Consider the following 18,972-nt stretch of genomic DNA (forward strand, 5'->3'; position numbering starts at 1 on the left):
TAAATTTTTGTAAGGAGATGATTTTAAACTTATTTGAGATGTTCTCAATCACCATTTATTAAGATACGTTTTCCTCACTAATATCACTCTCTTCTCCATCTGCAAATTCAATTACATGTATGTTGGTCCATTTGATTTTTTTTTATTGAGTTAATGATAGGTTACAATCTTGTGAAATTTCAGTTGTACATTAATGTTTGTCATTCGTGTTGTAGGTGCACCACTTCACCCTTTGTACCCACCCCCCACCCCACCTTTCCCCTGGTATCTACTAAACTGTTCTTAGTCCACATTTTTAAATTCCTCGTATGAGTGGAGTCATACACAGATTATCCTTCTCTCGCTGGCTTATTTCACTTAACATAATTCCCTCAAGGTCCATCCATGTTATTGCAAATGGGATGATTTTGTTCTGTTTTGCAGCTGAGTAGTATTCCATTGTATATATGTACCACATCTTCTTTCTCCATTCGTCTGTTGCTGGGCACTTAGGTTGCTTCCATGTCTTGGCTATTGTAAATAATGCTGCAATGAACATTGGGGTGCATAGGACTTTTGGGATTGCTGACTTCAAGCTCTTTGGATAAATACCCAGTAGTGGGATGGCTGGATCGTATGGTAGTTCTATTTTTAATTTTTTGAGGAATCTCCATACTGTTTTCCATAGTGGCTGCACCAGTTTGCATTCCCACCAGCAGTGTATGAGGGTTCCTTTTTCTCCACAACCTCTCCAACATTTGTTTCTATTAGTTTTAGATATTTTTGTCATTCTAATGAGTGTAAGGTGATATCTTAGTGTGGTTTTGATTTGCATTTCCCTGATGATCAGGCATGATGAGCATCTTTTCATGTGCCTTTTGGCCATCCGTATATCTTCTTTGGAGAAATGTCTGTTCATGTCTCCAGCCCATTTTTTGATTGGGTTGTTTGATTTTTTGCTGTTGAGTTGTGAGAGTTCTTTATATATTATGGATATTAAGCCTTTGTCAGATATATGACTTGCAAATATTTTTTCCCAGTTAGTGGGCTGTGTTTTTGTTTCAATACTGTTTTCATTTACCTTGAAGAAGCTCTTTAGTCTGATGAAGTCCCATTTGTTTATTCTTTCTATTGTATCCCTTCTCTGAGAAGGCATGGTGTCTGATGTCAAAGAGTGTACTGCCTACGTTTTCTTCTAGAAGCCTTATGGTTTCAGGTCTCACCTTTAGGTCTTTGATCCATTTTAAGTTTATTTTGGTGAATGGTGAAAAAGAATGGTCAATTTTCATTCTTTTACATGTGGCTTTCCAGTTATCCAAGCACCATTTGTTGAAAAGACTTTCTTTTCTCCATTGTATGCCCTCAGCTCCTTCGTCAAAGATAAGCTGTCCACAGATGTGCAGTTTTATTTCTGGGCTTTCAATTCTGTTCCATTGATCTGTGCACCTGTTTTTGTACCAGTACCATGCTGTTTTGATTACTGTAGCTTTGTAGTAAGTTTTGAAGTCAGGGATTGTGATGCCTCCCATTTTGTTCTTTTTTCTCAGGATTGCTCTAGAAATTTGGGGTCTTTTGTTGCCTCACATGAATTTTAGGATTCTTTGTTCTAATTCTGTAAAGAATGTCATTGGGATTCTGACTGGGATGGTGTTGAATCTGTAGATTGCTTTAGGTAGAACGGACATTTTAACTATGTTTATTCTTCCAATCCATGTACATGGAATGTCTTTGCATCTCCTTATGTCGTCATCCAATTCTCTCAGAAAGGCCTTGTAATTTTCATTATATAGGTCCTTCACTTCCTTAGTTAAATTTACCCCAAGGTATTTTATTCTTTTTGTTGCTATTGGGAATGGTATTGTGTTCTTGAGTTCTTTTTCTGTTAGTTCGTTATTGAAGTATAGAAATGCTACTGATTTATGCAAATTGATTTTGTACCCTGCAACTTTGTTGTAGTTGCTGATTACTTCTAAGAGTTTTCCAATGGATTCTTTGGGGTTTTCTATATATAAGATCATGTCGTCTGCAAACAGCGAGAGTTTCACTTCTTCCCTCCCTATTTGGATTCCTTTTATTCCTTTTTCTTGCTTGATTGCTCTGGCCAGGACCTCCAGTACTATGTTGAATAAGAGTGGTGATAGAGGGTATCCTTGTCTCATTCCTGTTTTCAGGGGGATGGCGTTCAGTTTTTGCCCATTGAGTATGATGTTGGCTATGGGTTTGTCATATATGGCCTTTATTATGTTGAGGTAGTTTCCTTCTATGCCCATTTTGTTCAGAATTTTTGTCATAAATGGCTGTTGGATCTTGTCAAATGCCTTCTCTGCATCTATTGAGATGATCATGTGGTTTTTATTCCTCAGTTTGTTGATGTGGTGTATCATGTTGATTGATTTGCAGATGTTGAACCATCCCTGTGTCCCTGGTATGAATCCTACCTGATCATGATGTATGATCCTTTTGATGAATTGCTGAATTCTGGTGGCCAAAATTTTGTTTAAAATTTTTGCATCTATGTTCATCAGTGATATTGGCCTATAGTTCTCTTTTTTCGTGGTGTCCTTGTCAGGTTGTGGTATCAGTGTGATGTTGGCCTCATAGAATGTGTTAGGAAGTGTTCCATCTTCCCTAATTTTTTGGAATAGCTTGAAAAGGAGAGGTATTAAATCCTCTCTGAAAGTTTGGTAGAATTCCCCAGGGAAGCCATCTGGTCCTGGGGTTTTATTCTTTGGGATGTTTTTGATTGCTGTTTCAATCTCTTTCCTTGTGATTGGTCTGTTCAAATTGTCTGCCTCTTCTTGAGTGAACTTTGGGAGATTGTAGGAGTCCAAGAATTTATCCCTTTCCTCTAGGTTATCCATTCTGTTGGCATATAGTTTTTTGTAGTATTCGTTGTATTTCTGCAGAGTCTGCTGTTATTTCTCCTCTTTCACTTCTGATTTTGTTTATTTGAGCTTTCTCCCTTTTTTTCTTTGTAAGTCTGGCTAAGGGTTTGTCAATTTTATTTATCTTCTCTAAAAACCAGCTCTTTCTTTCATTGATCCTTTCTACTGTCTTTTTCGTTTCAATAGTATTTATTTCTGCTCTGATTTTTATTATTTCTCTCCTTCTGCTGACTTTGGGTTTTATTTGTTCCTTTTTCTCTAGTTCAGTTAGGTGTAGTTTAAGCTTGCTAATTTGGGATTTTTCTTGTTTGTTAAGATGTGCCTGTATTGCAATGAATTTTCCTCTTAATACAGCTTTTGCTGTACCCTATATGAGTTGGTATGGCATGCTATCATTTTCATTTTTTTCCCGGTATTTTTTGATTTCTTCTTTAATTTCTTCAATGATCCATTGCTTGTTCAGTAGTGTGTTGTTTGGTCTCCACATCTTTGTGCCTTTGTCAGCTCTTTGCTTGTAATTAATTTCTAGCGTTATAACATTATGATCGGAGAAGATGCTTGTTATTATTTCAATTTTTTTAAATTTGTGGAAGCTTGCCTTGTTTCCCAACATATGGTCTATTCTTGAGAATGTTCCATGTGCACTTGAGAAGAATGTGTATTCAGCTCTTTTAGGGTGAAGTGATCTATATATGTCTATTAAGTTCAATTGTTTTAGTTTTTCATTTAGCTCCACTATTTCCTTATTGATTTTCTGTCTGGATGATCTGTCAATTGATGTGAGTGGGGTGTTGAGGTCCCCTACTATTATTGTGTTGTTTTTAACATCTTCCTTTAGGTCTGTTAATAGTTGCTTTATGAATCTTGGTGCTCCTGTGTTGGGTGCATAGATATTTATAAGCGTTATTTCTTCTTGATGAAGTGTCCCTTTGATCATTATATATTGTCCCTCTGTGTCTCTCTTTACCTGTCTTATTTTGAAATCCACTTTGTCTGATATAAGAATTGCAATGCTTGCCTTTTTTTCCTTGCTATTAGCTTGAAGTATTGTCCTCCACCCCTTCACCCTGAGTCTGTGTTTGTCCTTGGGGCTGAGGTGTGTTTCTTGGAGGCAACAAATTGTTGGATATTGTTCTTTAATCCATTTTGCCACTGTGTGTCTTTTTATTGGAGAGTTCAATCCGTTTACATTGAGAGTGATTATTGATGCATGTGGACTTAACGCTGTCAATCTGTCGCTCATTATCTTGTTTTCCTGCGTTTCTTTTCCTGTGTGCTTTAGCCTACCCATTTAATACTGCAATTTCTTATGCTGAGTTTCTTAGATTTTTCCTTATTTATGATTTGTAACTCTGTTCCGTATTTTATTTTAGTGTCTACCTTGAAGTTTGTATTTATAATATCATGTATAATATAGTCTATTCTCTGGTGGTCTCTTACTTACTCGACCAATACTGATTTAGACCCTTTGCTCTTCCCCTCCTAAATAATTATTTTCATTTCTTATGCCAACTTGTGTTATGAATTTGTAGTTAGAGTGATAAGATCATCCTTGCTTTGGTAGTTTCCTTACCTTTACCCTAATGCTATAGTTGAATATTTGCTATCCTGTTCTGGTTCTATCCATCGGTCTCCCTAGTCTGTGGATTGTGACCCCTTTCTCCCTTTTTTCTTTTTTCAGGTATGAGAGCCTTCTTGAAGATTTCTTGTAATGGAGGGCTTTTAGTTACAAATTCCCTTAACTTTTGTTTGTCTGGAAAAGATTTAATTTCTACCTAATATCTGAAGGAAATTCTTGCTGGATAGAGTATTCTTAGCTGAAGATTTTTATCTTTTAAAGCTTTGAATATGTCACTCCATTCTCTCCTAGCTTGTAAGGTTTCTGTAGAGAAATTCACTGAAAGTCTGATAGGGGCTCCTTTATAGGTTATTCTCTTCTTTTTTCTTACTTCCCTGAGTATTCTTTTTTTATCTTTCCTTCTTGCCAATTGTACTACTATGTGCCTTGCAGTAGGTCTTTTTACATTGACAAATCTAGGAGATCTGAAAGCTTCCTATACACACATTTCTCCATCAATCCCTAGATTTGGGAAGTTCTCTTCGATAATTTCGTTAAGCACACTTTCTGCTCCATTTTCCTTTTCCACGTTCTCAGGAATTCCTATGATCCTTAAGTTCTTACTCCTCATTGAATCCACTATCTCTCAGAAATTTTCCTCGTTTTTTTTTTTAATCCTTAGTTCTCTTTCTTTCTCTGTCTGGAGCCGTTCAGCCTGTCTATCTTCACTTATGTTAATTTGCTCTTCTATGGTGTCTACACGGGCATTCAGGGAATCCGTATTCTGTTTTATCTGGTCCATGTGTTTTTCATCTCTAGTAATTCTGTTTGATTCTTCTTTATGATTTCAATCTCTTTTGTGAAGTAACTCCAGAACTCATTGGCTTGTTTCTCTATCTTTCTCTCTACCTCACTGAGTTTTTTTATTATAGCTGCTCTGAACTCATTATCACTTAGTTTACGTAATTCCAAGTCCTCAGGACTTAATTCTATGTTTTTATTGTTTTCCTTCTGGTCTGGGGCTTTTCTAAACTGCTAGCTGGTGGAGGAGCAGTTTTTTCGCATGATGGTAGAATTCGGTTGCAGTTACAGCCTTTCGCCAGTAGATGGGGGTCGAGAACCACGTGTTCTGAGCTCTCCGCCTTCAGGCAAGATGGCAGCGCCCAGTAGCTTTGCCAGGAGGTAGGGGCTGCTATTCTCAGATGACAATCTGGATTCAGATCAGTTCTGTTCTCTGGTCTCCTGAGGCCCTGGGTTTATGGGGTCCCCGTGCACGGAAGCTTTCCCCCCGTCAGCGGGTCTCCAGTGAATCAACGGCAGGAGTCCTGGATGATGCCCCAGTCACGCGGCCCCTCCCCCACTCCTTCCTGACTCACGCAGCAGCGATTGCAGACTCTAGGGGATGGAACGATGTTCTCTCCTACCCATTCCAGTGCCTCTGACACTGTCTGCAAGGTTTATGATCTCCACCTTCTTGGCATTGTAGGTCTCTAACATGTTGGCATTAGATTTATTCTCTGAAATTCAGTTTTTCCAATCCTTTGTTGTATTTTGGAGGGGAGAGAATCCCCGGTCAGCTCACCCCACCATTTTGCTCCGCCTACATCCTGGTCTATTTGATTTTTGACATGTCTCTGATTTGCTTTTTTTCCTTCAGTAATTTTTCTTTGTTCTTCACATTGCATAATTTTCATTTCTTTTCTTGTATTCTTTATTGGTCCATTCATTAGGAGCATGTTTTTCTTGAATTCTTTGAACATATTTTTCTTAGTTCTTTAAACACAGTTACAAGAGATATTTTAAAGTTGTTGTTTTATAAATCTAATGCCTGGGCCATCTCAGGCTTGGTTTTTATTAACTGCTGTTTTTCTTGATGCTGCATTTTCCTGTTTATTTGTTTGTTTTGTTTTTTGCATGCCTTGTATTCCAGATATAGTGTGTTTTAAGTTGTAGCGATTCTAGATTCCATTATCTTACTGTAACGAGTGTTTCTTCTTGTTTTAGCAGATAGTTAAATTACTGGGTAATCACCTTGAACTTCTGTCATCTTGGTTTTAAACTCTGCTAGGATCAATCTGAGGAAAGCCCAAGGTATGTCTCAAGACCTTCTAAGCGCCCATTTAGCTTGAAGGGTCTTAAGCTCCAAACTCTACTGTCTCTACTGCAAATCTTCCCCAGGCTTCGTTTCAGACTTTGTTAGTATTGGTCTAGACAGGTCTTACTCTATGATGTGTGTTTCTTACTCCTAAAGTATGTTCTTTCTTCTGCCTCAGTTGGAAACTGGGATTGTTGTCGGGTGTTAGTGTGACAGCTACATCACAGTAGGGTCAGAAAGCCAACGTTTCAAGACACTGCTCTTCTCACAGCCTTGAATTGGTTTTCACAAAGTGCCTAAAAAATTTCCCTTGTATATTTTTCCAGTTTTATATTTCCTTACTGGGAGGAGGATATTCTGGAACTAGTTACTTGGTCATCACAAGAACTATTTAATTATATCTGAGGGAAAGGGTAAAAGGAAAAAAGTGTTTTCTTGTTTTCCTTTTTTTTTGAAGAAGGTTAGCCCTGAGCTAACATCTACCACCAATCCTCCTCTTTTTGCTGAAGAAGACTGGCCCTGAGCTCACATCCATGCTCATCTTTCTCTATTTTATATGTGGGATGCCGCCACAGCGTGGCTTGACAAGTAGTGTCTAGGTCCACATGTGGGATCCGAACTGGCGAACCCCAGGCCACCAAAGCAGAACATGTGAACTAAACCACTGTGCCACCGGGCCAGCCCCATACTTCTTTTTTTAATTTTAAAAATATGTTGATAAATGAGGTGGGAATCTTGGGAAACTGTTAATACAACTCTTTTTATGGGTGGAAGCACAATTTTGCTCTCACCTTATTCAATTATTTATTCCTTGTGTCAACACAAATTTTTAAGTACAAACTATGTGCCAAGACCTGTGCTAATTTCTTGGAGTACTCAGCTGAAAAGAGCTGACTTCGAGTTATAAATAGAGACATATAAGACGGGACACTGGGAATGCTAATGAGCATGTATCCAGAGGACAAACAGAACCTGAGGAAGGGCAATTAGTCCTCTAGGAACGGGTCAGGGACTATTTCATAGAGAAGGCAATGCCTGAGCTGGGATCAGAAGAGACTATTAAAGATTATCCAAGTGACAAGAAGAGGGAGAAGCATTTTATGTAGAAAGAAAAGCTTATGTAGAAAGAAAATATGAGAGACCATGGCATGCTTGTGGTGACTGTATGTAGCTCATTTTGTTTGGAGTAACGATGGTGTGGAGTGGAATTGGGATAGACAGGCAACAGGTTTTAAAAATCAGAGGGATAAGTTTTCTGCCCCCTTGCCTGAAAGCATACCACACTTTTTGGGTATGAAGAGAAGAGTAAGTATTGTTTTCAACGCTATGTGTTTTTCACTCTAAAAAGAAACGGATGTAGAATTTACAAAAGCACAGTTATCCGTATGGTGAGTCCTGCCTTCTATGTACAATCTGAAGAAACATAGTTATAATGGACAAATGTGACCTATCTTATTATATGTTTCAAGAAAAACCCACGCATATTTAAATTATATTATTATACAACAGCATGACGGAATCTCTAAGGCACTAGGTTGAGTGAAAAAAAGCAGTTTCAAAAGAGTATGTACTGTATAGTTTCATTTATCTGCAGTTTAATGATAGAAAAACTAATTGCTGCTGCTAGAAGCTCTGAATTGTTCGTTCAGGCCTGAAGCTGAAAAAGTGGCAGAGGTTGGAGGTAAGTGTTGACTGGGATGAGGCACAAGGAAAATTTGGGGAGCCGGAAATGGCCTATATTTTATGTGGGTGATATTCTTGGTGGATATAGTTTTTAACTGATGACAAAAGTTAAAAAAAATAAGAAAACAAAATATATAATTCTTCGAACTGGAAGATGCCTTAGAAATCATTTAATCAAATTTCCTCATTTTATGGATGGAGAAAGTGAGACCCCGAGTTCATTAGTGACATCATATAGGTGCCCTGCTTCCCAGGGAGTTCTTCTTCCTAAAAGTAAACAAGGGGCCAGGGGATGTTTCTTTACAGCCAAGTCCTCTCCAAACATTTGCTCTCCATACCACAGCCTCAACAGTAAGAGGCATGGATAAAGCTGTTCAATATATATTTATGGTTTAAAGTGAATAGAATTTCCTACTTCCATTGAAATGAGTACTTTGGCATCATTTTCTGTTCATTTCACAATTTTAAAATGTGTCCTTTAGAAAGGCAGTCAAAATAAAGTTTAATAATGTCATACATGTTACTTCTCTGTTCAAAAATGTTCAATGGTTTCTGGGCCACCCCTATGGCCAAGTGGTTAAAGTTCCATACGTTCTGCTTTGGCGGCCTGGGAGTCCCAGGTTCCCGGTGCGGACCTACTCCACTCATCAGCTGTGCTGTGGAGGCATCCCACATACAAAATGGAGGAAGACTGGAATGGATGTTAGCTCAGGGCTAATCTTCCTCAAGTAAAAAAAAAAAGAGGAGGATTGGAAACAGATGTTAGCTCAGGATGAATCATCCTCACACATAAAAAAATGTTCAATGGTTTTCCAATCCCTTTGGAGAAAAAGCCATCGTTCTTCAGTGGTCTACACATCCCTGAATGCTTGGCTCCTCTCCCCGATCTCCCACCATTCTGATCTTACCTCCTATTTCTCCCCTTGCTCACTTTGTTTCAGTCCTTTTGACCCCTTTGCTTTTTCTTGAACATAAGACAAGTGTACTCCTCTCACAGACTTTGTACACGCAGTACTTATTATTATGTTATTCCCCCAGTTATGTACATGACTCACACCCTCACTTTATTCAGACATTTATTCAAACACCTCCTTCTCTGAGTGACTCTCCCTGAGTAAAATAGAAACTCTGAATAAAGAAATAGCTCTTTATCTTCCCCTACTCCACCCTATTGCCTATGCCCATCCTGTTTCCTTTTTTCCATGGCACTCATGGTATATTTAGTTATTATTGTCTGTTTCCTCCCCCAGCAGACCAGATGAAGTACAGCAAGGACTTTGTCTCTTTGGTTCAATTCTGTGTCTCCATATTCCTCTGGTGCAAAGTAGGATTTCAGTCAAGAGGTTTCGAGTGGATGGTTGAATGAATGAACTAATGAATGAATGTGCTTTGAACAGAACATTTTACATAATGAGTCCTAAATAAGTGTTATTTATAATTCTTATTGTTCATCAATCTTTCCCAAAATAGTTACTGCTGTGATCAATTTCCTATATGCTGTTTTCCTTCTTTTTTCATTCTGCTCTGGAAATTTCCTGCTCAAAGAGAAACCTACATTCAAAAAAGAGTAAGGTCTAATGTGTGTGACAGTGAAATTGGGAAACCGATAATATCCTTTGAAATCTCAAAAGGTGTTAACTTTTTGGAAACTTAGACTCACTGAACGTTGCTAAACTAGAAGTTTGGTTAAAAGATGAACGCCAAATTCCCCCCCATTCTTTTATCTTTCAAGTCAAAAATACATAAATTCACATACGTGGCCTTTTTCTCTCCCTTATTCCAAGTCTTGGCCCAGGAGAGATGCTCAACAGGAGCCATCTATTTTCATCGCTTCATCACAGACATGATTTATCCCTACTCCAATCCTTTAGAATTTTTAATCTCTCCGAGGGCATTTAAAACTTACTAGTTTTAAATTATGGTTATTGCATTGGCGTCTCATTTCCATTAGTAAACTGTAAGTTTCACGGAGGCCAAAAAATGCATTTTATCCTGCATATCTCGTGACATCTAGCTTGAATGAGTGACTCAAAAATGTTTTTGAATAATGAAAAAGGACCTCGTTTTAAAGCACAAATGATACATACTGATTTCTTTTATATTGGTGAAAACTAACAAGGAACTATTCCCTGTTCCTGTAAGAGGAAGGTGTTAAATTAAATTGTCTTTGTTTTGACCACTAAACCATTAACATCCCTATCAATTCTTTGTGTGAAGATGGACTTCGTTCATCCTTTCTTATCTCTTCAGTATTCTTATGGAAGGTAAGAATGTGGTTTTTATTTCCTTTATTTCAGACCTACTATCTATAAAATCAAAATAATACTTTCTTACTTGTAGGGCTGTTTAATGAGGCAATTAATTATCACATAATGCATTGTAACTCTGAAGTAAAGTCTTTCCATGCATGCAAAGGGGTGTTATTCCAGGAGAGTTATGACATGGGCAATCTTTTGGCTTGTGGGCGGAGTAGGTGGGAGATGTGATAAAACGGCAGCTGAAGAAACTTCAGTAAGTTAAGAAACAGGGAGTTGGAACCTGCGCTGTGGGAAGCTGATAGAGAGTTCACCTCACTGGTACTTCTGAACGAATGGCCTTCGTATTATTAGGGAACTGACACAAAAGAGCACTTGTTTTACCTGTCAATTCTGCAGTGGGCAAAAATGAATCAATTTCAGTTGCTTCAAAGATGGGCATGACAAAAACCAAACAAATCAAAACAAAACAATGGTTGCCTTCAACATTGAATCCGTTTGAATCACTTACTTCATTTATTTGTTCCTTTAACAAATATATATTTAGCACCTCTTATGAGCCAGGCTCCACTCCCTTTCCTCACGAAGCTTACATTTGTGTGCAGAAAGACAGATAATAAATAAGTCAATATATATATTGGTAGTACGACTTAGAGTAAGTGTTACGATAAAAAGAAGGCATAGAGTATGGTTGAGGGTGGAGATGCTATTTCATAAAGGGGGGTCGGGAGAGATCACACTGACAAGGTGACGTTTGGGTACCCTCTTAAAGGAAGGAAGAGAGCCCAGTAGGTGTCTGAGGAGGACTCAGGCAATAGCATTGCAAAAGCTCACGTGGGAGCATGCTCAGTCTTCGACAAGTTCACCCTTGCTGCTGCTAATTCTCCCTCTTAGATTTTAAGCCAATTTATATTACTTAACTTAGTTTTGGAACAAATTTGATTAAATTGTGAAGAAATTATATTTCATATACTTTTGTTCGTTTCAGTTGGCAACCAAAGTTTGTGGTAATTTATTCTGAAAATAAGGCAGAACACACACCCACACACAGACAACTCTTCTTCTATCTTCTGCTTGTCCTACGCTTTGGTAGTTTTCTACCCTTCGAGAAAATTAAACCAAAGGTATGGAACAAGTCGCCAGCATGGCGATAGCCCCTTTTTAGATCTCTTCCTGACGGAGGATGCACCTTCTGTTTCAATGCTTTTCACATCAAAGCAGAGGTAGAAGTGCTGGCTGAATAATTATTCTAAGAAGAAAGGGCAAGTAATCTACGTATCAGTTGACATCTGGAACCCATTTTATCAATGAGTTAGTGGCTTAGTGGATTCAACGCATCTGAGTAAACTTCAGCCAAGTCTATGCATCGCATTGCAAGTCCCTATCTGGAAAGGAAAAAATTGTAGTGAGATTTCTTTCCTTCTGATACTTGGATTAAAACTGGTTGTCTTAACTAAGTCAGTCCAATTGTGTTTTTTCCGTTCTTTCGGAGGACCAGGAACTAAAATATTAGAGCAAATAGACAAATAACCTTGAAATTTCGTTTTTTTTCTTTCTGGAATTTTTTTTAAATTTGAAGATCTGAGTATATTGTGCAATTCTATGGCCATGATTTATATGTTTTACACAATCTGACTTAAAAATTTAAAATTTTTCTTCCTGTATAGAAAGTGGAGTGTATGAATGGAAAATACTGCTAGCCACATCATTATGCATGCTTTACATTTAAACAATGCGTTCGCCACCTGTAGGATTTATCTCAAAGAGCAGGGGGGCGCTGAAGCCAAGCTTTGGTTTTGTTCTCTACCTTTCTCCTCTCTGTCATCCTTTGAATCCCCTCTCTGTTCCTAATCTCCCCTTTCTAGCTGAGTGTTCTCACCCTTGCGATCCACTCTTCCTATTGGTAGCCAGTGCTACACGCGCACAGTGCAATGGCAGTGAGTGGCAAAGGGGTGTTGTTCTATGCTTCACTCACTCTGAAACAATCCATAGCCTGTTCATATATCATTGCATCGGTACCATTATTAACATTTGCATACATATTCACAAGCAAAGACCTTGGGAATACTGCTAAGACCTGTGACTGTCCACTTGCATGAAATAACCTGCATCTTTTTCTTTCGTTTATTTCTTTTCCCAGGAGCTACAAAAAATATCGTAACCAGAAGTTGAGTTCTTTGTGGTTTTCTAGTGGGTTTCTTAAGAATTTTGCTGTAGAAGTACAAAAAGCACATATTTCCACTAACAGATGCAAGATGTAAAATTTGGGGGTTACCAAAATTAGGGATGTTTGCAATAACAAAACTTACTATATAATGTGTATACAAGCACATATAAATACATATTAACTTTCCCAAAATTACATAACTTCTATCTAAATTAAGCGTAGGTAATTTTGTTTAGAAGTATGACTTTCTGGCAATATAAAATAGTTTATTACCTTTCTCTAAATTGTTTCAAATTTACTTATATACTTGTTCTGTACTCCAAATGGTTATATTAAAAAAAGAAACATCAAGGCATAATCATTTTACTTACCTAAGTTATCTGTGAGTAATCTTCTATTACTTTTTTGCTCTTTTATTTCAAAGGAAAACACAAAATGAAGAAACACACAAAATTGCTGATATACATAGGCTGCATGGAAGTAAAGATATTTAGATGAACATTGAAAACCTTACTATATATATATATATATATATATATATATATATATATATATATACTTCCAAGACTTCTGATATTTTCCAAGGTTTTAGTGTTTCAGTCAAAGTTATAGGCTAGATTCCTTTGTGAGCCAGCTATGTCTTTGTCCAAAAAGTGGGAACTGTGGATGGATGAAGGAAGAGCCTCCATTCTTACCGTTTGGAAAACCAGCTCCTGCTGTGTGTTTTCCATCCTGTGAACAGGAGTTACCACTTTTTACTAAACACAAATCTTTGGAATTTTGACATTTTTATTTACACTGGTATATATAATATTGTGGAACTACCGGCACAGTCTTAGTAATACATTTGTATTCATTAATTCTAAAGGAAGACATTGCTTTCTAAGACAAAATAAAGCATTTATGGGTGAGATGCCCATTTTACTGAGACCTGGTTTTTTAATGATATGTTCTCTACTAAAAAAATGGTGAATAAAATCCTGATCATCAAGGCACAATTTATTTGGAGTTCTAAGCTTCAAATACACAGGAGACCAACTGGATCATCCAGTACGACCTAATTTCCTGACCCTGGATCCTTCTTGCTGACTTTCCACACTTGTAAATAGAGTGCAAATTCGAGTGAGGAAAGAAAAGAAATCCACCCAAGAACTGTTAAAAATGTATCTATGCAGTAAATCTATGTACCACTGTGTAATTGTAATAACATAAACAAATCCACTATGAGGACATTCACATCAGACCTAATTTCATGCTGAACTATTATAATGCAATTAACAGCCTCATAGTCCTGTTTTAATTAAGCTCTGTTGTGAAATATGCAGCATTTGAACCTGTTCCGGCCTGTTTCGTCTACCATTGAATTACCGCCCTTAACTTGTTTTTCTGCTGAACGATGAATTTCATTTAAGGATTGCTGTTTGCGGGCCTGGCATTTTGTGGGTTCTTCTAAGCTTTTGTGCCTCCAGATGCAGGCCAGCTTTAGTCCCTCAGATGTGTCCTATAGGTATAATCTGTCCACTCACTTGTCTCGATAGATTCATTAACTCACTTTGGGCTCTCCTAGAAATAAAGGAACAGATCTGATTGGTTTAATGAAAGAGATTTCAGATGACAGGAGAGTTAACCTGAGCTAACTTCAGACTTTATAGGGCACAGTAGCTTTCTTCTGGCCTATCATTTTGCAGAAATACAGAATGAACTCCAATTTTCTATGGATATTATTTAGTCTGCCAAATAGTTTAACCATTACTCACTGGAAAATGGAAAACAAAGGCATCTATAGAAAATGCAGTTTATAGAAAAATCATATCCTGCTGCCTTCTCTTTCTTCCTCACCTACCCTAAGCGAGGTTGTCTGGTATTTGCCTTAACAAATCTTTCCCTTCCTCTATTTGCATTGCCTCATGGCCTGAAATCAAATTAAATGGGAACTACTACTTGTGAACATTTAGCCTGGTGATCAAATATCACAGGTCAGTTTTGCTGAGCAGGTTGTTACTCAACAGCTAGTTTTAAAAGAAATAGAGTTAAAGGTCAAGAGAACAGAGTTACAGGGGATCGTGTTCACCCACATGGATTATTCAGAAATGAGCCAAAGGCCCTAAGAAAAATTGAATGGTGATTTCTTCATCACTCCTCACCTCCATGTCCATCCTCTGATTTGCCTCTCTTCAGGTTTAGTTGCTGTTATAAAACATCCATGTTCTTTTTTCTGCCTTGCCCTACTTTCTTAACTCTAGGGAGGATTTTAAGAAGGTTTCAAAACTAAGCATCCCCAATTGCTTCAGGCTGTCTTTGGTTGTAAGAATATGAAGCAATTACCCGTAGGGTAGGATGCGTTCATGGCCAATGGGAGAATGTTCAATATATCAGCAGGTAACTGAAAATATTCTCTCCCGTGTGAACATCTGGTTCAGATGCATAACCATTTCTAGCGAGCTTTTATGGGTCACTCTCCCTTCTTCTTTTCCAAAGGGAGGTGCGTACTCATACAGCAAAATAATAGGGTTTAACTTGATCCACATGCCTTGTTGTTGATAGGTAGTTGATTATTCTAGCCATCTTAAGAACTGCTAGCTAGAAATTCTGGAATTGACTACAATTGCTTTAGTATTAGAAATTTATGGTCCAAAAAAGGGGGAGAATACACATTACAGTATTCTTTCTAATTAATCCTCAATTTAAGGAATCTTGAGAACCTTCCATGAGATATTAGTAGGATTAAATGCCTGCAGTAATTTGGGTGCTGCCTCTATTTCTGTTTTCCAGGACAAACTACACTGTACCCCTTTTGAATCAAGAAGGATGTTTGCAAAATTCCCACCCAGACCAAGGATAAAAAATTCTTTGCTCAGATTCTTCCATGTGAGCACTAAACTGAAGGAAATATTTAGTATCTAGCATCATGTTCTGACACATCCTCATCCTGCAGCCACACAGTAATGCACAAAGATAACAGTGCATTACGTGATCAAACATTTTACCACGTGGCATAATCAAAAGTGCATGGGCTTTAGAGTCAGACCAACCTGGATTCAAATGTCAGAGCTGCCTGATTCCTGTTGGGTCTCAGGGAGCTCCTATGTCATGCACCTCTTTTTGCCACCTGAGCTATTTGAGATAATTAAGGAGGAGACACAGGAGCCAGACCCAAGGAAATAAAAATGTCAGTCTCTTTCCTGATACAGCTGTTCGGAAGATGTGGCTCTTGGTCAGCAGTCAAGTGAGCTTGCTAGCTCATCACCCCCTAAGGAAGGAAACTCGTCGCAGCAGAGCTGGAACGCACAGTGATGCTCAGAGGAGGCCTGCTCCAGTCAAAACTAGACAATGGATGGGTAGAGAATCTGGGTGCTTCTGAGAGGTAGCCTGGATATCAAAAAACAAGAAGGAAGGAGCAAGGGGAGCTACTCTGATTTCTTGTTTCAAATTCACCAGGGAGGAGAGTAAATAAAACTTGTGGAGTGAGGCCAGGAGTGTGGGGAATTCTGTGAGGAAGGAATAAGGATTATCTTCACATAGCTTTGTCTTTGGGCAAGTTGCTTGACGTTTTTGAGCCTCAGTTTCCTCCTCTATAAAATGGGAATAGTATACCAAGCTGACACAGTTGCAACATTAAATTAAAAAAAAAATATATATATATATAAATGTGTGTGTGTGTGTGTGTACCTACCCACCTTAAGGCCTGCCACTACATAATGCTGCCTTACTTTCCAGTGTGCCCACCCCTTTTTCTCCTCGATACTAGGTCAATCAAAGATGTCTTTGGGCAGAAGGCAATTCACTTCTCTCTTTCTTATGACTAGAGATGATTAAAAAGGAGAAGGAAAATGAAGTGTGTATCAAAGTAAATAAGAATTATTTTTAAAATCTACTCTGCACAGATTACTACCCAAATTTTCAAGGTCACTTACCTTTCAAAAGGAATCAGCTTCCAAAACAAAAGTAACTGCCTTCTCGGCAAATGTGTACATATTCCTAGGCCTTTAAACATGCGAACGGTGTCCAGGGGGGCAACATGGGCTTGTTTTCTATTGCATTGTCAAGACAGAGAGGATGCCATCTCTCAAGGCTCATATCTAACTCCTGTGTCACCAGGACTTCCTGGAATGGTGGCGACCCTGTGGTTCTCTAGGACATGGCAGCCTTGTTCTTATCTCATTTCTTTTACTCTGCTTTCCTGAGGTTTAACCTGTTACCTCCAGAGGCTGTGAAACATCAGCAAATGGGCTGACTCTAAAACAGAGAAGGAGGGATGTATGTAATACCTGGCCTGTAGCTGTGTGTGCAGGGTGGGGAGCTAGGGGGCCTCGGTTCTGATCCTGCCTCCGCTCACAGAGTTCTTGAGGAGCCTGAAGAGCAGCCTGCCATCAGTCACCTCCTGATTCTACCTGGGGATATATGATTTTGCTTAACATCTCCACCAGACTATCTTGCAGATTAAGAGTTAATTATATAAATTGATTTATGTGCCCATAGTTGCTACTACAGTTTTGCATAGTTTAATGAGTTTCTCCTTTATACATATCCAATGCTGAGTTGGTTACTATCCTTCCCCAAACCTGCCTGCTTGCTCACTAAAGCCCTATTTCAGTGGCATTACTGGCCAGTGGTTCCTCCTGCTTGTTCTCGCCTTTGAGGCATCTCTTTCACTCACAGCTCTATCTAGCTAACCCCAAACTCTGATGGTTCTGCTTCAGAAAGAGAAATCATTGACTCTGTCTCCAATCCAATAACCACTGCCCAAATGCAGGGTTTCATCATATCCTCTTGGCGAGAGGATCTTCAACCTCTCATCCTTCTGGGCTACCCTTCACACTGCCTTCGGCTCTGTTACTCTAAAATGCAAATCAAATCAAATCTGTCTTCTACCCAAAAACTTCTAGCAATTTTCTTCCTTTATGAATTACACTCAAAATGTCTTATTGCAGCAAATGGCATTTTCACAGCACCAAATTATGTCTCCAGCCTCGCATCCTGGTCCTTACACCCCTCCTACAATCCAGTCCACTGGACCATACATTAGCCCTTTAACCCGCTAAGCACTTATGCATCTCAGTGCCATTATGAGCACTGCTCCTTTGCCAGATGCGCTTGTGCACTTTTCAGACCTGTTGAATTTCCCTAATGTTTTGAGACCCAACTCAGACCTCACCTCCTTGGTAAGGTTCCTTCTGCACACTCATTACGATCAAACTTATTTTTGGTTAAATGTACACCAGTCTTTTACTGTGAATTCCTGCTAGATTATTCGCTCCTGAAGCATGTTTATGTCTTCTCAAAAAACTAACTTAGAATAAATCCTCAGTAAACTTCTGTTTTTAATTGCGTTAGACCTTGATCTTTACTTTCCTTCAAGCCATTTCAAGACATTTACCGCTTCTCTACCTAGTCTTTCAGATTTTAATCATCCCTTTTTATTTTGAAAGAAAAAGTTACTAGCTAGAATCTTGGGAGTTTATTGCCAAGAATAAACTTGATAAATAGTAATTGTCCAGAATTTTCTTTCACATTATTAAATCTTTCCATATTTCTGAGGATTTCAGGTATTTGTAAATCATCTTAGGAGGGGTTAACTCTGGAGCACATATTTGATATGGACTTTCTGCAACAACAGATAACTGTTTGCTGGCCCAGAAAGAGCCGGTGAGGGAAGAAATCCATTGAATAATTTCCTCTATCTACTTTGGAAACTACTGGCATCTGTGAATATGGAAATTGGAAATTTTAGAAGCATCTATATAGCTCAGCGGTTATAGGAAAAGATAACAAAGATATCTGGAGACTAGAAGTTTTATCAGTCTCAAACAAATTTTAGAGCCGTTTAGTCTAATTTCCATCGCCAATATTTTAAACAAGTAATAGAACACTGTCATTTCAATTCATTCATAATTCAATTTACATTAATGAAGGCCCCACAGAGCATATTGTATTAGACAATAGAATTGTTACCTGAGAAATCCTACCAGAAAATAAAGTCCAGTAAGTACAAAAGTGAGGGTTACCGCAAAGGAAAAGATATGAGGTAAACACATAGAGTATGCAAAAATCCTGCCCTGTGCACTTTAGTAAAACATATCTTTAGCTTATCTTGTATACTGTTTTGGTGACTTAGCACTTAGAACACTAAAGAAAAAAGAGCAAAGATTTATTTTGGACAGGAAAGCGCAAACACCCATTCATAAAACCATTCGTAAGCATTTTTTTTTTTTTTAAATCAACACTGTCATTGTCGCAGCCTGCTTGATCTTCCTACTTTAGGTTAACGTAGGAGCCAATTACAGCTTCATCTGTGAAGAATTAACTTTATGAAGCACACACTGGGGATTTGTCTATCTTCACTATTTAGA

General features: G+C 38.3%; 1 protein-coding gene across 1 annotated transcript in view; it reads left to right on the top strand.

Annotated features, from left to right (window-relative positions):
- Positions 1-18,972, top strand: part of LOC106845862 (uncharacterized) — a 310,124-nt gene that overhangs the window by 279,485 nt on the left and 11,667 nt on the right. The gene's annotated exons all lie outside the window — the stretch shown is intronic.

This window comes from Equus asinus, chromosome 8 (genome assembly GCF_041296235.1).
Source record: "Equus asinus isolate D_3611 breed Donkey chromosome 8, EquAss-T2T_v2, whole genome shotgun sequence".
In the NCBI taxonomy this organism is placed as follows: domain Eukaryota; kingdom Metazoa; phylum Chordata; class Mammalia; order Perissodactyla; family Equidae; genus Equus; species Equus asinus.